This window comes from Symphalangus syndactylus, chromosome 14 (assembly GCF_028878055.3).
Source record: "Symphalangus syndactylus isolate Jambi chromosome 14, NHGRI_mSymSyn1-v2.1_pri, whole genome shotgun sequence".
Lineage (NCBI taxonomy): Eukaryota > Metazoa > Chordata > Mammalia > Primates > Hylobatidae > Symphalangus > Symphalangus syndactylus.
In genome coordinates, this window is record NC_072436.2 from 75,113,403 (window position 1) to 75,133,057 (window position 19,655).

The following is a 19,655-nucleotide window of genomic DNA, read 5'->3' on the forward strand; positions in this document are numbered from 1 at the left end:
TGTGTCAAAGTTGAGCAACTGAAGCTTAGAAAGGGTGAGTAACAGGGAACCTGCGGTCCCAGGAGGCGAGGACTGAACCAGGCTGAGCTGGGCTAGCCAACTGAAGAGCCCAGGTCCTTACCAGGCCTCACTCTGATGCCTCTGTTCCTTCCTTCCCTGCTGGTGGCCTTGACAAGTGGGCGGCAGTCAAGAGCCTTATCCTGTCCGTCTGGTTCTCTGGGGCACCCTCAGGCTGCCTCAGGTATAGTTTGTCTTTGGTGTCCTATGTGCTAGGCCAGGAACTGGGCATACCACCACGTCATGTTTAACTTTCTGCGGAATGCAGGATTCTTTTCCACCTTACAAGTGAGGAAGCACATGTAAAGAAACAACAGTAACCCTCAGTATGCATGGGGGATTGGTTCCAGGACCCCCTGCAGATGGAAAATCCACAGATGCTCAAGTCCCTGATATATTTGCATATAACCTATACACATCCTCCCTCTTGTGTCCTTTTTTTTTTTTTTTTTTTTTTGAGACAGGGTCTCACTCTTTTGCCCAGGCTGGAGTAGTGGTGTGACACTGCTCACTGCAGCCTCGACCTCCCACTTCCTGTATACTTTAAATCATACTTATAATACCTAATACAATGTGAATAGTTGAACAGTTGTTTTTTTTGTTTTGTTCTGTTTTGTTTTTGTTTTTGTTTTTTTTGAGACGGAGTCTCGCTCTGTCGCCCAGGCTGGAGTGCAGTGGCGCAATCTCGACTCACTGCAAGCTCCGCCTCCCGGGTTCACGCCATTCTCCTGCCTCAGCCTCTCCGAGTAGCTGGGACTACAGGCGCCCGCCACCACGCCCGGCTAATTTTTTGTATTTTTTAGTAGAGACGGGGTTTCACCGTGGTCTCGATCTCCTGACCTCGTGATCCGCCTGCCTCGGCCTCCCAAAGTGTTTGGGATTACAAGCGTGAGCCACCGCGCCCAGCTGAATAGTTGTTATACTGTATTGTTTAGGGAATAATGACAACAACAAAAAGTCTGTACACGTTCAACCATCCCTTTTTTTTTTTTTTTTTGTGAAACAGGGTCTCACTGTGTCACCCTTGCTTGAATGCAGTGGCACAATCATGGCTCACTGTAGCCTTGATCTCCTGGACTCAAGCGATTCTCCCACCTCATCCCCTCGAGTAGCTAGGACTACAGGTGCACATCACCATGCCCAGCTAACTGTTTTTAAGTTTTTTTCATAGAGATGGAGGTCTCACCATGTTGCCCAGGCTCATCCTGACCTCCTGGGCTCAAGAGATCCTCCCACCTCAGCCTCCCAAAGTGCTGGGATTACAGTCATGAACCACCATGCCTGGCCCTTTCTTTGTTTTGTTTTTTTCTTAACCTCTATTAAAACACTTCAATGAATTTTTTTTTTTTTTTTTTGAGACTGAGTTTCGCTCTTGTTGCCCAGGCTGGAGTGCAGTGTTATGATCTCAGCTCACTGCACCCTTCGCCTCCTGGGTTCAAGTGATTCTCCTGCCTCAGCCTCCCGAGTAGCTGTAATTACAGGTATCCGCCACCACACCTGGCTAATTTTGTATTTTTAGTAGAGACAGGGTTTCACCATGTTGGTCAGGCTGGTCTCAAACTCCTGACCTCAGCTGATCCACCCACCTTGGCCTCCCAAAGTGTTGGGATTACAGGCGTGAACCACCATGCCCGGCCTAAATGAATATATTTTTGATGTGAGGTTGGTTGAATCCACAGATGCAGAAACCATGGATACAGAGGACCGACTACACCTAACTCCATCAAGGTCTCTGGACAGCCTTTCTGCCATTACTAGCCATTAGCTCTTGGGCAAGTGACTTCACCTCTCTGAGTTTTCTCAGATTTAACAAGTGGGGTAATACCTACCCTCAGCTGGCGTGAAGGTTAAATGATACGCTTTAGTTACAGTGGGGTACGCAGCAGGTGCTCCAAAAATGCTAGTTCCTTTCTCAGTCCCTTTTTTATTCTGAGGCCCTGAGGAAACATCAGGAACTCGAGAAAACAACCTCTTTCAAAGCACAGAAGGCTGAAGCGCATTATCAATCTTTTGTGAGTATTTTGATTTACATCCTGTGTGTTGAGATTTCTATTTCTTAACTTTTATTTGATCTGAATTTGATTTCAGTTTCTTGCTGACCCCTCCAGGTATGTTCACAGCTCCAAGGACAGCTGCAGAAGTGCACTAGGCTGGCTGGGTTTCTGGGAGCCAACGCATGCAACTGGGAAAAGGTTGGTGGCCTCTGTGGGAGCAGTTTTGCCGAGAGGGCAGGGTCCTGCTCAGCGGCACTTGCCCTGGGTCAGAGCACTGTCTCCAGAGTACTGCCTGCCTGAACCTCCCACCCCGCTTCTCTGGCCTTTGGGTCGCCTCCTGCAAGTCACGCCTCTGCTCTTCCTCCCTGCTGCTGCCCTGATGCTGGTCCACTACCCACTCCCCTGAACGGTGGACACCCCCCAGAAAATCAGGACACTTCCCAGGGGAAAAAGTATCGTTAGAGGAGCTCTATTTTACAGGACTCACAGGCTGGGTTTTGTAAGTTATGTATCGTGGCATTGGAGCAGGTGATCACAGGGCCATCTGTGTGAATGGCGGGGGGTGGGGGGTGTGGGGAGGACGCTTGTGAAAATGCCCGCCAATGCAGGTGACCTCACTGGAAGCCCGTTGGTCTTTCCGACTCGTGGGGTGAGATGGTTAGAAAAACCACTCTTCCTTTGTTTAGAACTGAACTAGGTGCATGGAATGGAGATGACCCTGTTAACATCTTGTAGAACCAGATACCAGTTGTGACTGTGCAAATCAGGGCCTGCCCCATCTCCTCAGCTGGAGCAACTACTGGTGCTATTGGTGCCGTGGTGGCAAGCTGAGCTCCTAAAGGGCACTGTTGGGGTCGGGGAAAGCATATATATTTATAAAGGAGGAAAAAGACAGTTATTATGTGATAATCATACCTGGTACCGTTTCCCCCTCATTATGTCTTTTTTTTTTTGAGAAAGGGTTGTGATTATAGAAGTAACATATGTAGTTATTAAAATGTCATACAGGCCAGGTGCAGTGGCTCACACCTGTAATCCCAACAATTTAGGAGGCCAAAGAGGGTGGATCACTTGAGGTCAGGAGTTCAAGATCAGCCTGGCCAACATGGTGAAACCCCGTCTCTGCTAAAAATACAAAAATTAGCCAGGCATGGTGGTGCACGCCTGTAATTGCAACTACTCAGGAAGCTGAGGCACAAGAAATGCTTGAACCTGGGAGGCAAAGGCTGCAGTGAGCTGAGATCAAGCCACTGCACTCCAGCCTGGGCAACAGCGCAAGACTCTGTCTCTAAATAAATAAAATAAGTAAATAAAATGTCATACAATATAAAAATACCAGTCTCCTTGTTGTTTTGCCGGGGCTGCCATAACAAAATACCACAAACTGGGTGGCTTAAACAATAGAAATTTGTGGTCCCGCAGTCTGGAGGCTGGAAGTCCAAAGTAGGGTGTCGCAGGGCCACCAGGGCAGGATGTGCTCCAGGCCTCCCTCGTTGGGTTGCACATCTTCTCCATCTTCTCCAGGCCTGTTCTCATCGTCTTCCCTCTGTGCATGTCTCTGTGTCCAAATGTCCCCTTCTTAGAAGGATAGCAGTCATACTGGATTAGGGCCCACTCTGATGACCTGATTTTAACTTGATTATCTCCAAATAGATATGTTATCTCCAAATAGAGATGTTATCTCCAAATGGTCACATTATGAGGTTTTGGAGGTTAGAATTCCAACATTTGAATTTTATTGGGGAGTAGAGGGGGGGACACAATTCAACTCCTGACATTCCTCTGTCACACAAAAGGTAACCACTCTGTGTCCTTCTGGACTTTTTTCTATGCATTTATACACAGATGTATGTGTGTGTATATTTGTGTGTGTGTACACATGTGTGTTTTCCCTTTGGAGGGGAACTAAAATAGGGTCATGTATTCTACCTATATTTATTGCTCTGAAACCTGTTTCTTTTGTTTTAATTAAAAATATATCCTGGACATCTTTGCATGTGAATACATACAGATTTACCTTATTCTTCTTAACAGTTTCACATGAAAAAACTTTTTTATCCAGTTAGAAAAAGGTAAGATAACAGTCCAACCATTCGGTTAAATGGATATATGTCTCATCCATTTCCTTGAGTTCTCCAATTAATTCAGAGTAAATTCCTTCAGTGTTCTCTCCTCTTAAGGTTGTAAGGCATTCCCATTAATGTCCGAAGTCAGCAGTGAACTCAGCATTTTTAATCTTCTCAATGAATATGAGTTGACTGGATGGGCAAGAGGATTTTGTACCCAGGAAGAATACAAAAGTGATTTTTATTTTCTGAGTTTTGCATAACCCAGAATATCTTCTTGTTGCATGCACACACACCCAATGACTTGGTGGAGTACAGAATCCTTGGCCAACAACATTTCCCTCTGAACGTCCTATATAGATGACCTTTGTTTCTTGGCATTTACTGTTGTGAAAAAGACCTGTGTGAGTGTTGACCAATTTTTGTTCATCAGTAATGGTTTTTTAAACCTCGATCTTGTCATCAAACCCTTTGGCTTGTGTATGGCATTAATTTTTCCTGAAGCTCAGTGAGCCCTTTCATATACAGAATCAGATTTTTAACTCAGAATTTTTTTCTAGTATGTCTTTGATGACTTCCTTTTTTTTTTGAGACGGAGTCTCGCTCTGTCACCCAGGCTGGAGTGCAGTGGCGCTGGCTCACTGCAAGCTCCACCTCCCGGGTTCACGCCATTCTCCTGCCTCAGCCTCTCTGAGTAGCTGGGACTACAGGCACCCGCCACCACGCCCGGCTAATTTTTTGTATTTTTTTTTTAGTAGAGACGGGGTTTCACCATGGTCTCGATCTCCTGACCTCGTGATCTGCCCGCCTCGGCCTCCCAAAGTGCTGGGATTAGAAGCGTGAGCCACCGCGCCCGGCCGATGACTTCTTTTTTTTATTATTATTTTTTTTAATTATTTTTGTAGAGACAGGGTTGCACTATGTTGCCCAGGCTGATCTCAAACTCCTTGGCTCAAGCGATCCTCCTACCTTGGCCTCTCAAAGTGCTGGGATTACAGATGTGAGCCACCATGCCCGGCCTTCAGTGATCGCTCCTGCTCCTTACAGTTCAAGTTTCTTCCTTTGGGTTATGTAATTCGTAGATTGACTCTCCAGTCTTCCATATCTATTGTATTTTCTCATCATTTGCATCTTGCCCTTTTATTAAATTACACTCTTAACTTTGTCCTCTTTAAAATGATTTTTTTTTCCTTTTTTTTTTTTTTTTTTGCTATAGTACTCTTTTTCAAAGAGTGGTCTGCAGAGAGACCCCTGGGAATCCCTGAGGTTAAAATCATCTTAATAAGACAGTGTTTGATTTTTCCACTGTGTTGACATTTACATTGATGGTGCAGAAACAATGAAGGGTAAAACTTATCGCTAGTCAAAGCGGACTACCAAATTGTGCTAGTCTAATCATTGCATGTTCTTAGAAAAAAATGCCATTTTCACTTAAGAATGTACTCAATGAAGCAGGCCCAGCGCAGTGGCTCACACCTGTAATCCCCACAATTTGGGAGGCCGAGGCGGGCGAATCGCCTGAGGTTGGGAGTTTGAGACCAGCCTGACCAACGTGGAGAAACCCCATCTCTACTAAAAATACAAAATTAGCCGGGAATGGTGGTGCACACCTGTAATCCCAGCTACTCCGGAGGCTGAGGCAGGAGAATTGCTTGAACCTGGGAGGTGGAGGTTGTGGTGAGCTGAGATTGCGCCACTGCACTCCAGCCTGGGTAACAAGAGCAAAACTCCGTCTCAAAAAAAAAAAAAGAATGTACTTGATGAAGCAACAAATATGATTACTTTTAATACATATTGACCCTTGAGTTCACATCTTTTTTTTTTTTTTTTTTTTTTTTTTTTTTTTTGAGGCAGAGTCTCGCTCTGTCGCCCAGGCTGGAGTGCAGTGGCGCGATCTCGGCTCACTGCAAGCTCCACCTTCTGAGTTCACGCCATTCTACTGCCTCAGCCTCCCGAGTAGCTGGGACTACAGACACCCACCACCACACCCGGCTTATTTTTTTTATTTTTAATAGAGACGAGGTTTCACCACGTTAGCCAAGATGGTCTCGATCTCCTGACCTCGTGATCCACCCGCCTCAGCCTCCCAAAGTGCTGGGATTAACAGGCGTGAGCCACTGTGCCCGGCCTTGAGTTCACGTCTTCTTAATATTTTGTGTGACAAAATGGAATATATATGTAAAGCACTTCTGTTGCACAGTTAAGTATTGTTGTCTTGAAGTAAAGCTTTTGTGCAACTGTTTTGAGTTGCAAGCTGAAGTAGCTGCTTTTGTCATGGGACACCACTTTTACTTGAAAGAGTGACAGACTGTCATTATGGTTATGTTGTATGGTTATTCAGGAAGGGGTATTTGGCATACACTTTCTCAAAAAAATGAGCAAAATGAGCCTATTACTTCAAAGAGACAACAGACAGTTTTGTTGTCAGTGACAAAATCTGAGCATTCAAGCAAAAATTGGAATTTTGTAAAATATGTATCTGCTACTGTTGGCTTGACAGTTTCCCAATGGACTTTTTTTTTTTTTTCCATGAAATTGGTGGTGATATTAAGAGATGCAATTTTGGCCAGGCACAGTGCCTCACGCCTATAATCCCAGCACTTTGGGAGGCTGAGGCGGGCGGATCACGAAGTCAGGAGTTCGACACCAGCCTGGCCAACATGGCAAAACCCCGTCTCTACTAAAAGTACAAAAGTTAGTCAGGCATGGTGGCGGGTGTCTGTAATCCCAGCTACTCGGGAGGCTGAGGCAGGGGAATCACTTGAACCCAGGAGGCGGAGGTTACAGTGAGCCAAGATCGTGCCATTGCACTCCAGCCTAGGAGACGAGCAAAGGAAATGTGATTTTAAAATATATATTGTATAATGAAAATGATATGTGTCAACTTTCAGATCTGCAATAGAGTCAATATCTTCCAAATGACCAATGTATTGCTGTTAAAAAATCATGCATGGGTAAAAGATCCATTCAGAGTGAAAGACCCATAATGAATGTTGGGGTTTTGTTTTAGTATTTTTTGTTTGCTTGTTTGTTTGTTTGTTTTTGAGATAGTGTCACTCTGCCACCCAGGCTGGGGAATGCAGTGGTGTGATCTTGGGTCACTGCAGCCTCTGACTCCCGGGTTCAAGCGATTCTCGTGCCTGAGCATCCCAAATAGCTGCGACTATAGGCACGCACCACCATGCCTGGCTAATCTTTGTATTTTTAGTAGAAACAGGATTTCCCCCATGTTGCCCAGGCTGGTCTCGAACTCCTGACCTGAAGTGATCCTCCCGCCTTGGCCTCCCAAAGTGCTGGGATTACAGGCGTGAGCCACTGCACCCAGCCCCCATAATGATTTTTTTTTTTTTTTTTTTAGAGATGGAGTCTCGCTCTGTCGCCCAGGCTGGAGTGCAGTGGCGCAATCTCGGCTCACTGCAAGGTCCGCCTCCCGGGTTCACGCCATTCTGCTGCCTCAGCCTCTCCGAGTAGCTGGGACTACAGGCGCCCGCCACCACGCCCGGTTAATTTTTTGTATTTTTAGTAGAGACGGGGTTTCACCGTGGTCTCGATCTCCTGACCTCGTGATCCGCCCGCCTCTGCCTCCCAAAGTGCTGGGATTACAAGCGTGAGCCACCACGCCCGGCCCCATAATGAATTTTGATGTAACCAAGTGATGTGGTTTTAGATTCCACAACTAACCTTTCTTTTTCCTGGCTGGAGTGCAGTGATGCGATCTCAGCTCACTGCAGCTTCCACCTTCCAGATTTAAACGATTCTCATGCCTCAGACTCCTGAGTAGCTGGGATTATGGGCACCTGCCACCACGCCCAGCTAATTTTTGTATTTTTAGTAGAGAAGGGGTTTTGCCATGTTGGCCAGGCTGGTCTTGAACTTCTGACCTTAGGTTATCTGCTCACCTCGGCCTCCCAAAGTGCCGGGATTACAGGCATGAGCCACCGTGCCCAAGCTCCCACGACTAACCTTTGAGAAACTATCACCTATGAGTTTTGGCAAAGTATCAAGGAAGACTACCTACAAGGATCTCCCAAAAGGCTATTAAACTCTCTTCCCTTTTCCAACAACATATCTATCTAAGGTCAGGTTTTCTTCATATACTTCAACCAAACAACATATTACAACAGATTGAACTCAGAAGCAGATATGAGAACCCAGCTGTCTTCTATTAATTAAAGGTTTTCAAAATATAAGCCAGTAATTCTCTTCTCTAAAATATTTTTTATTTGGAAAATATAGTTATTTCTTTCTCTTTTTTTGAAGCAAGGTCTCCCTCTGTCTCCCCAACTGGAGTGTAGTGGTGCAATCATAGCACACTAACCACAAACTCCTGGGCTCAAGCAACTCTCCCACCTTGGCCTCCCAAAGTACTGGGATTAGAGGCGTGAGCCACTGTGCCCGGCCTTCTTAGTAATTTTTAAGAGTGTACAGAGATCCTGAGAACAAAGTGTGTGGCCTCTTCCTCTCTTTGGTTAACAGGCTGTTTTGTAGTCAATTCTGCTCTCATTCTTTTCGAATGCAGCTTTGACTCTGGTCTTCTATTTTTGGTTACTTTGTATTGCCTTCTTATTTTAGACAGCTCCCTTTGTATCTCTTAGACTGTTTTGTCATTCCCCTTCCTTCTTAGCCCAGTTCCGTTGAAACCATATCTTCTTGTGTCTTTCAGAGGACCCTAAATTGCAGTTATCTAAGATGAGCCTCTGTTTCTTGCAGAGTAGTAATGTTCAGAGAGACCTGCTACCTCTGGCCCTCGAGGGCAGTTTTCTCCCCTTCATGCTCTACTCTCTTTTCTCTGGCCCCTTGTTGGCATTTTTTCCATTGCGTGGAGAGCCCTCTATCCAGGCTTGGCCTTGGCCGTCAGACAAGGCAAATGCCTTGTCCTAAGCCTCCCACTTGGGTGCTGGCAGCTTCCGCTTGTGGATCTACGCCCGTCTAGCTCAGACGTTCATGCCTGGTGAGCATTATCTGGGGTATTTCTGAGCCAGCCTACAGTTGGATCTTCTGCTCAGCTCTTAAAATCTCTGATTAAACTAGAGAATCAAATGTAGTTTACATAGCTTCTTTGAGCATCCACTCTTAGCACCCTCCCCTTTCTACCACTGTTGAAGATACTTCCTCTAGCAATTAAACACCTGAAAAAGATGATGTGTGTCTTCAGCTAGTGCTCTCTCTCTCTCTCTCTCTTTGTTGTATGCTGGAAATTGCAGTCTTTGTTGCTTTGGAGAGAGGAGGAAAGAGAAGATGAAACTGGGTTCTGTCTGACCTAGACGATAATTCCTGCCCAGGTGGAAGACTATCCACTGACAGAGATTGAGTGAAACAAAACTATTTCCTTCCTTCCTGGGCCTGTCTGCCCCGTTCTGGCTCAGAGGGGGCAACATGAATGGTGTGAAATCCAAGAATGTTCTAAATGCATCCCCAGGACAATGTGGTTAGTGAACATTCTGCCTGGCTTATGTTCTCGTCTTGGTCAGGGAGCTGATGCCAGGTTTCATGTTTCTGTGAGACTTCCTGGGAATCTGAAGGGGATGCCTCAAGGGGTGTCAGGTGTGCCCGCTCTGCTTCTACACTCATCCTCGGGTCCTTGGAATTAATATTTGGGGCTTGATGCAAAATCCATCCCATGTTTTTTCCTCTTTTGTCAAGCCTGGGTAATAGCTGCCTCTGTCTTATGCTTGCCATGCTCCATCAGTAACTGGTTGCCTTTTGAGTGTCTTCCAAAAAAGCCTTTTCCCTGCCAAAGGAGAGAAAATCGATCCTGTCTGCCTATCCCTAAAAGCTGACATTGTTGGCTGTCACAGAACCATCCTGTGCAACGTGCAGCAAAGCAGAAAGGTTGAAACACAGGCCTCAGGACTGTGGTCCCTTTCGAGTCTACCCTCTGGGGCCAAGAAGTTGTGGTGTGGCTCCTGCATGATGTTTTTGAATGAATGCCTTTGCTTCCTCGCCAGCTTGATGCGACAAACAGAAAAGCCACTTTCAGAATGCCTCGCCTCACCCGGGGCCCAGATATTTACATAGTGGCCTTTCATTCTGCGAACAGTGTGTGCCTCTGCAAATATTTTAGGCCTCCCTGCATGCTTGCGGGCCCCTACATCCCATTCACCAGCTTTTAAGTTTGTTTTGCAGGCAGAGAGCCACTGAGAGGGAGGCCTGACTCAGAGCACAGGGGGCCCTGCAGTCTGCTGCTGCCGCCTCCTGCCACTGCAGACTTGGCGGGGAAGGAAGCAGTGGGTTTTACAGCTGGTGTTTTTGGTTTAGCAAAAAAAAAAAAAAAAAGGAGTGAAAGAGAAAAGAATTTTTTAAAAACCTCGCACATGTAAAATGACACTAAATGTAAGTATATATGCAGTATTTTGGGATGATAGAAACTGCGTGTTTTGCATGATTCATCCTCTTGATGACAGCAAAGGAGGTTTGCACTCAGCCTCTGGTATTTTGGGCATTTGTTCCAAATGCTCTGAAAAGAGAGAGTGAGAAGGCCCAAGCTCCTCGTCCCTTCCTCAGAAGGAGGGTTGTGTCTGGGCTAAATTAGGGCAGCGTGGCATTTGCTTCCTCTCCTCTCATCTGACTGGTAAAGATTTTCATTTTTCTACCAAAAACTGGGTCAGCTGCTCCATGGGTGCAGGGGGAGCAGGATGTGGAGCCAGGAGAGGGCCATGCTTTCCCAAGTCTGACTTGAGCCTAGAAATATGTGCTGGCAGAGCTGGCTGGAAGGCCCGGCCCGGTGCTGACTCCCAGCAGGTGCATCAGGCTTCCGGGGCGGGGGCGAGCATCACCAAGGCCAGCGTCCAGCGGCCAGGAACATGCGATCTTTCTAGGATTCAGCCTCTGCAAGTTACCAAAACATTGTGTGCTGCCTTGAGGCTGACGCATACCTTGGCAGGGGCGATGAGGCTTCTGCCCAGAGCTGGGAGTCCCCGAGGGTCAGGCTGACCTCCAGGCTGCAGCTTGGCCTGGAGGAGGGGCCACACGGTGGGTGTGGTGGCCTCTCGGGGCCAACTCAATGTTCTCTTGGAGCACCAGGACCTAAGAAGCAGGATGATCCAGAAACCAAGTCCACAGTTAGGGAAAATGGGGAGAGGCTCTCAGCTGCTTCCCAGGCCACTGGCTGGCCGGCCCCAGGAACCCCACCTTCCAACCTAACATTTACCGCGAGGGGAGGACTTCCTCACTCCTTGGTCTCAGGCAGATTGCAAGTTCGCTGTCGAGGTTAGACAGCCCTCTGTTTAAAAGTGGAATATTATACCTCTAAAATTCAAAACTTCACTTTTCCAAAGCTATGTTAGAAATGCTATGGCAAAATACAGCACTGAGTCCAAAAACTAAAACGATTAAGTCCTTCTTGCCTTCAGAGGCATTTATTTACTCAGCTTAAACTCTACATTTGTTTTGTGAGGTTTTCTGTGTATGTGTGTTTTATTCTACAGTAAGATGGTTAGGAAAAATAAGTGACCCCTGCAGATGAATTAGTAATTGGGTAGCACCTAAAAGCTAATATTGGTCCCCAAATCTACTGTTAACAACCTCCCCCACAGACCTGTGGTCATTCCCCTGCTTAAAGCAGCCCATGTTTGCCAGCCCCACCAGCCTAGGAGCTTGACAGAGACACATACTGCTCAAGACTATCCAGGAGACCCCTCCCTGCCATTCCAAGTCCCTTGCAGTTAGGCATGGCCACGTGACTAATTCTGGCCAGTGGGCTGTAAGTGACCTAGCTGAGACATTTGAGGGTCAGTGTGTGATCTGCCTGCATCCTCCATACCCTGTCCCAGCGATGTGCCCCTCCCCCGGGGCAGTTCTAGAGGCCATACGTTGAGGTGGCAAGCCACAAGATGAAAGCAGATTGGGTCACTGAGTCACCACAGGGAGGACAGCTGACAGGGAAGTGCCCTGAGTCGGGGGTGAATGAGTAAGTGAAAAATAAATTTTGGTAATAAGCCAGTACAATTTCAGGTTTGTTTGTTACCACCATATACTATCTTAACTAATAAAAAAAATAGCGGGAATTTATATAATAGTGACGAGGCCGGTTACAGTGGCTCACGCCTGTAATCCCAGCACTTTGGGAGGCCAAAGCAGGCAGACCATTTGAGGTTAGGAGTTTGAGACCAGCCTGGCTAACATGGTGAAACCCCATCTCTACTAAAAATACAAAAATTAGCCGGGCATGGTGGCAGATGCCTGTAATCCTAGCTACTCAAGGGGCTGAGGCAGGAGAATCGCTTGAACCCAAGAGGTGGAGGTGACAGTGAGCTGAGATCATGCCACTGCACTCCAGCTTGGGCAACAGGCAAAAACTCCTCAAAAAAAGAAAAAGGAAAAGAAATAGTGACAAGGACACTAACCACTGCCTGCTACCGGCAGGGGAGGCATCACTCATTGGTACTGTACCCACTGCCCTGGGCCTAGAGAGGGCATCGGGATCTCCTTGAGCCTTAGTAACAACCAGAGACGAGACAAACCTCTGTTGAGCAGGCCTGCTAGAGCCAAGGTCCTCCCCACCTTCTGTGTGGCCTTGGGCAAGCTACTTCAACTCTCTGGACTTCGGTCCATGCCTCCTTTGGTGATCCAGGCATGAAGGTCCCCACAGGCAGCAGTCTTCACAGACAACCTTTACAGTTCCTGGCTGTAGGGCAGCTAAGGGTGCTGTGATGAAATGGCGGCTGGAAAGAGGAACCCCTGCTATCCATATTCTTGTTTACATTCAGAAATGTCCCTGGAGTGCCCAGGTCTGTATCTGTCAAACCTGGAGGGTCGTTCGTATGGAATATCCCAAAGCCAAGGGCCTGCATGGCCTTCTTGGTGCCATCCTTAATGCCTTGGCGATGCTACAAGTGAAATCTTTGAGCTAGCGACCAGGCCAGTGAACCCACCTGTCCTGGGATATCATCTTGCTCTTGTTGTTAAAAGCACAGTGTTGCTCACACATGTGTGCAGGGGCATTTCCCTGAAGATGCCCAGTGCGGCATTATTGCTGATGGCAAAAATCTAGACATCCTAAATGTTCCTAGGGAGCAGACTGGTTAAGCGCCTCTATATCTATACTGTGAACCATTATTCAGCCATATTAAAATCAGGCAGCTGTCTTTGTTAGGTTTTGCTAAAGCCTTCCAAGAAATGTTAAGTGCCAAAAGCAAGGTGCAGACAGTGTGGATAGTGCACACTCATTTTATATATATACACGTAGACACAATCGTGTGCACATCTGTGTGTGTATTCTCTATAGTCAGAAGGTAAATGAGAAAGCAGTAACGGTAATTGCCTCTGGACTTCGGTCTGGTGGGACAGAGAGTTAATTTTTATTGTAAGCTCTTGTACTTTTTTTTTAACCATATATGGATATAGTCTGTTTTCCTTTAGGTTATTTATTTATTTACTTATTTATTTGAGATGGAGTTTCTTTCTTGTTGCCCAGACTGGAGTGCAATGGCATGGTCTCAGCTCACTTCAAACTCCACTTCTTGGGTTCAAGCGATCCTCCTGCCTCAGCTTCCCAAGAAGCTGGGATTATAGGCACCCACCACCATGGCCAGCTAATTTTTTTGTATTTTTAGTAGAGACAGGGTTTCACCATGTTGGCCAGGCTGGTCTTGAACTCCTGACCACAGGTGATCCGCCTGCCTCCGCATCCCAAAGTGTTGGAGTTAACAGGCATGAGCCACCGCACCAGGCCACCTTTACGTTTTTTAATCAGAGAAGTAAAGAAGGAAAGCATTGGCTTTGGAATCCCAATCTTAGATTTCAAGCCAAGCTTTGCCACATCATAACTGTGATCTTGGGCAGGCCTCAGTTTTTGCGTATGTGAAATGGGGATAACAACAGCGCCTCCCTCTGGGGTTGTTGTGAAGATGAAAGGAGACAATGTATAAGTGTTTAGCACAGGACCTGGCACCCAGTAAGCTATTTTTGATGAGGCCCAAAAAGCTCACTGTCCATTTGACCACAGGACCCAGATATCTGACAGAATCATTAAGACCATTCTTTGAAGCGCGAGTGTTGGTAATGGTTTTAATATTTTATCACCTGGCAGCGTCTTGTGGAAAACACTCATTCGTAGCCTCTTCCTGTGCTTTGCCCAGCCTGCTATTAACAGTCCCCAAAGCGTTTGTAAAAAGTATGCTTCTCCATATGATTTCCCAAAACTCGTAGTCAATAGACAGAATTGATGTATAGCTGGGTGAACATCCTTTTCTCCTTGAGCTTTTACAGAGGATGTGAGGGAAAGGGCTCCTCTTATCAAATGAGGGAGAAAAGACTCTCGAAGCCATTATGTGTCTGACACCAATTCAATTACCCTGCCCGTGCCCTTTTCAGCTAAGCACTTCCTAAACTTCATTAGTGCTGCAGCAATGCTGCCAGCTGACACCGTACCCTTTACTGAAAGAATGTTGTACACAGAAGAGGACAAATCTCCACTGCGGCAGGTCATTGCAGCATTCCTGCTTCATGACTAAGGTGACCTGGGTCTTCCTCCCAGGCGGAGCGGAGGGTCCAGGTGAGGTTGCAGGGCTCAGTCGGAACCTGCCCCTGCCTGATTCCCATCACCCAGAGTTTCAAGTTATCTTTCTAAAAAATCTTAAGGCCGGATACGGTGGCTGACACCTGTAATCCCAGCACTTTGGGAGGCTAAGGAAGGCGAATCACTTGAGGTCAGGGGTTTGAGACCAGCCTGCGCAATATGGTGAAACCCCGTGTCTACCAAAAATCCAAAAAAATTAGCCGGGCATGGTGGTACATGTCTGTAGTCCCAGCTACTTGAGAGGCTGAGGCAGGAGGATCGCTTGAGCCTGGGAAACAGAGGTCGCAGTAAGCCGAGATCACGCCGCTGCACTCCAGCCGGGGTGACAGAGTGAGATTCCGTCTCAAAAAATAAAAAATAGGACTGGGCGCAGTGGCTTATGCCTGTAATCCTGGCATTTTGGGAGGCTGAGGTGGGTGGATCACGATGTCAGGAGATCGAGACCATCCTGGCTAACATGGTGAAACCCCATCAGTACTAAAAATACAAAAACAAAATTAGCCGGGCGTGTTGGCGGGCGCCTGTAGTCCCAGCTACTCGGGAAGCTGAGTCAGGAGAATGGCGTGAACCCAGGAGGCGGAGCTTGCAGTGAGCCGAGATCGCGCCACTGCACTCCAGCCTGGGAAAAAAGCGAGACTCTGTCTCAAAAATAAATAAATAAAATAATAATAATAATAAATAAATAATTTAAAATAAAAAATAAAAACACTTAAGACATGGAGTTGTGTATCCTACTTTGGCTTATTTCTCATAGGGAAAACAGCATTACGTTCTATCCCATTGCCCCAGGAGAGCCCAGCCTCCCCCACCATAAATGCTGGTGTACTTGTCTGTTAGACCAAAGATTATAAGAGGCTTGAGGAAAGGTGACAGTGCCTTACTCATGCATGCAGCATCCACCAATACCCGACTGCCAGTGGGTGGTGAGTAGATACCAGGAGACTGAGTAGATACCTTGGATCCTGGACCCAAGAGAAGGATCTTGGAAGCCCTGTTGGTTGTGGAAGATAGAGCTGCTTGCCTTTGAAAAGACCAATGGACTTGGACCATGAGCATAAAGTTGCATTATCCATGAGGGACTGGAGACCAGAGACCCTTCCCTTCCCAGGCACCTGTAAGTTGCTGGACTCATGTGTAGCCATGGGTGAAAAGAAGACCTGCCTCTTGAAATATGACTGAGATCAAATTTCTTGCCACCATGGCAGGTGGGAGCCACAATGTTCCCCTCGTGTTCCTCCTCATTCCTGCCTCAGAACGTTTGCCCTTGCTGTTTCTTCTGCCTGAACGCTCAGCCCTGGGGTCTCCACATGGCTTTATCCCTCACTTCCTCCTAGTCTCTGCTCACAAGTCACCTTTTTAGAAAAGCCTTCCCAGATCACTTTTTCTAACAGAGTATCCCTGTCTCAGCCTTGCCACCCCACACTTTTTGTTTACCATACTCTATTTCTCTCCATAGTCCTTAGCTGACATATACATGATATACTTATTACATTTGTCTGTAGTCTGTTTCCCCCAGATTTTATTTTACTGACTTTGGAATCCCCAATGCCTAGAACGTTATCTGGCACGTAGTAAGAATTCAAGAAATATTTGTCGAATTAAATAAGTGAATTTATCCAGCAAATACGACTGCCCCAGGCCGCCACACTCCATGGATATTCCCCCGAAGTGAGATTTGATTGGCATGAGCTGCAGAAACAGGATAGAGTGCTGGAGCTGGAAGAGACCTTGGGATCACTGACTTCTGCCCTTTCACAGGGCTGCAGGGGCACACATGGTGTAAACCTGTGGCGAGGCCTGGGGCTTTCCTGTGATTTTAAGGAGGCTGCCTTGTTGGGGGAGATGCCCAGCCCGGTGGCTCTGCGGTGTCTTCTCCAACATCACTGGGCGGGAGCACAAGGGAAATTCCTTAGGCAGTGAGAGCTAGCCAAGAAAATAAACTTGGGAAACCCAGGTTCTGCGGATCTTTTACTTCTCAGGGCTGCAGGTGAGTTTCTGTGTGTTGCGATTTTCTGAGATGGAATGACTGTACATCTCATTTCTCAAACATGTTTTAAGCCTTTTTTCTGGTGAGTCCTTTTATGGGATTTGTCTTTCCAGGGACACATTTGGGAAAACGCTGCTTTTTTGCCTTTTTACTGGCTGAAGCGCCTTCTGAACAGGCACAGGGAAGCTGCGGGGGTCAGTGGCTTTGTTACCTAAAGAACCCGGAGATGGGACTTTTCCCTTCCTTAAGGCCAGGGCTTGCCAGCTCCTCCCATCTTTTAGAGGAACCCCAAAGCATACCCCTTTCTACATTCTGCTACCCCCTGGATGCCCCAGACCTGAAATGTCTCCCTTCAGTCTCTCTTTGCTTCAGCCCCCCAACACTTGTCTCACCAGGCCCAGCTTTTCCTTCTGATGTCGCTTAAAGCCTGCCTATCCTCCCATCTGCCTCCTGAGTTCTGGCTTGGAGGTTTTCCTCCTTCCAGGAGCCCAACGCTGCCTCCAGGGGAGAGAATCATCCTGGAAACGCCCCCTTCTCCCTGCCTGACAGCAGCCCCTGCTGAACTCCACAGCCGCAGCAGGGAGCGATTTAAATAGCTGATGCAGGGTGGGCTGGTAGCTACTGCCTGTAATCCCACACTTTGGGAGGCTGAGGTGGGAGCACTGCTTCAGCCTAGGAGTTCGAAACCAGCCTGGGCGCTATAGCAAGAACCCTGTCTCTAAAAAAGAAAAAAAATAGCTCATCTGCATCTGAAAGGAGATAAGTAGTTCCCTGAGCGGTATGCTGTGCAGTATCCAACTTCATAAAATAAGGGCATACGCACTGTAGACATGTTCATGCATATCTGCGCAAGGAAAGAAAACGCATGGAGGTGAGGGTGTTGGTGGCTAACTCTAGGTGGTGGGATTTGGGGTGACTTTTTTCTCCTGCGTTGCTTAGCTGTGCTTTTAAATTTTATTTTTTCACATATGTTTGCAACAACAAAAACTCATGTTAAGTGTCAATAAATCGGCAGCTCTCCTTTGGTTCCTCACTAGCTGTGTAACCTCAAACAAAGTACTTAACCTCTCAGGCTCCTCATCTCAAAGACATCCCACCTCCCTCCTCCTCTGAGATGCCGCGGGATTCATCTCTTTCCCACAGCTAGATTGCAAGCAGCTAGAGAGCAGGCGGGCGAGTGTCTTCCCCCCTACAGACTCCCGTTTCCCCCGCATGCCCATGCAGTGCCTGGCGCGCTGCAGCATTGCGATTTTTTTTATTATTGCAGGTGCTAAATAAATCCTCAGTGACTGAGCCCGGAGCCAAACACATTTATCTTTGTCATCCATCCAATTCTGTGCAGCTGGGATGGAGCCCAAGGCGCTGAGGACGACATAAATCTGCTCTTTGGGCCCCACCCATTTCTTCTCCAAGCAGATGTGGTAGCCGGGAGCCAAGGCTTGGGGGCTCAGCGCTGCGCTGAGAAGAGGACGAGCTCCAGGCCGGGTGAGTTGGAAGTCTCGGAGAAGGGCCGCCTGGCTTCACCTCGCCTCTCCCGCCCAGGAGGTGTGTAAGCAGGCTTTGGCAGCGATTTCTCCAGAAGGAAGGGATAAAGCCCTGACCAGGTTCAGAGGCAGCGGGTCAGGGCCGTGCCTGGGCTCAGTCCTGCCCTGGCTCCTTCGCTTCTCGCCGCTGTGAGCCCAGGCAGTGGCTTCGCTGCCCTGGGCCCCACTTCCCTCAGGCATTAGCAGGGCAGTGGCACTCTATTTTGGAATCTCATGAGAATAAAATGAGATGATGCATGGACAACCTGCACATAGCAAGTGCTAATAATTACCATCTCTTAAGGTGGTTTGAAGGTCCAAAGCCAGTCCCTAATTGAGTAGCCCCCAGGTAGCTCAAAGTACATGGCTGGCTTAAGGCCTGGGACCCTTTCCCAGTGCTAACCGAGCTGCCATAAATGTAACTCATGGAAAGCAAGCTCCAGGTCTGACATGGGCGGGGCGCATCCTGCTGAGATACAGTACAGCCTCAAGTGGATTTATTAACCCGAAGAAACTAGCAGCACAACTTGTGTGCCGACACCTGCTAGTCACTTCGTACCTCATGATCCCCTTTTCACAGAACAGGACATCCATCTAGGCACAGAGAGGATAAGGTTCTGCCCAAAGCCACACAGCCCCATAAATGGCGGAACCTGGGTCTAAATACTGCATCAGAAGAGAGTATCTCTGCTCACCCCTATTTTGTTTTGCAATCTCTGGAATTTTCCATTCCATTTGTTTAACGCCACTTGTAATGAAGACCTCCTCATGCATCTTGAGAAGGCATGTGCTCAATGGTACGGTATACAAACTCGCTTCTCCCACATGCTGGCCACACTAAGTGCCACACCTTGAAATAATTCTGAGACATTCTTCTCAGGATATTTGTGGCATGAGGAGGAAGCCCTTGGTGACTTTGTGCAGCTGTGTTCCTCTAGGATAGCAATTGTGATAAAGACCCAGGGCCGGGTGGTGACTGAAACGGGAGTGGTTTCTACCAAATCCTGTGAGCAATTTAGACTCTCTTGGGTGTTCCCTAAACAGTCATCATCAGACTGGGAGGAGAGAGCAAATATTACCTGAAATGAGGCCGCTTGGTGGAAGACACTGGAGAAACACAGCTGGAAAGATGGAAGCTCTGCGGTTCAGAAACACTGGAGTTTCACATTTGACCTCTGGCTTTCATGTGAGATGAAGAGACAGAACACTTTTCTGAAGTTATTTTCTCTTTACATGAGTTCAAGGGCTGTGGTGAAAGTGAGGAATCCAAAGTCTACCCAGACTACTTCCTCTTATTTTGATTTATGCCAGTGGTTTATAACTTTTTATAATAAATATTTTGTAAACTCCCTTTAACATCCCAGATGAAATTCATGGATTACATAACCTCTCTAAACACATTTTTTTTTTGAGACGGAGTTTCGATCTTGCTGCCCAGACTGGAGTGCAGTGGGGTGATCTCGGCTCACCGGAACCTCCGCCTCCTGGGTTCAAGCGATTCTATTGCCT

At 47.3% G+C, this 19,655-nt stretch overlaps 1 long non-coding RNA gene across 1 annotated transcript; it reads left to right on the forward strand.

Moving 5' to 3' along the window:
- The first annotated feature begins 830 nt into the window (after positions 1–830).
- LOC134732481 (uncharacterized) lies at positions 831–19,381 on the forward strand. The gene is made up of 3 exons (XR_010115701.1): positions 831–2,249; positions 17,891–18,108; positions 19,191–19,381. It is a non-coding gene; the product is annotated as an uncharacterized lncRNA (long non-coding RNA).
- The last annotated feature ends 274 nt before the right edge of the window (positions 19,382–19,655 follow it).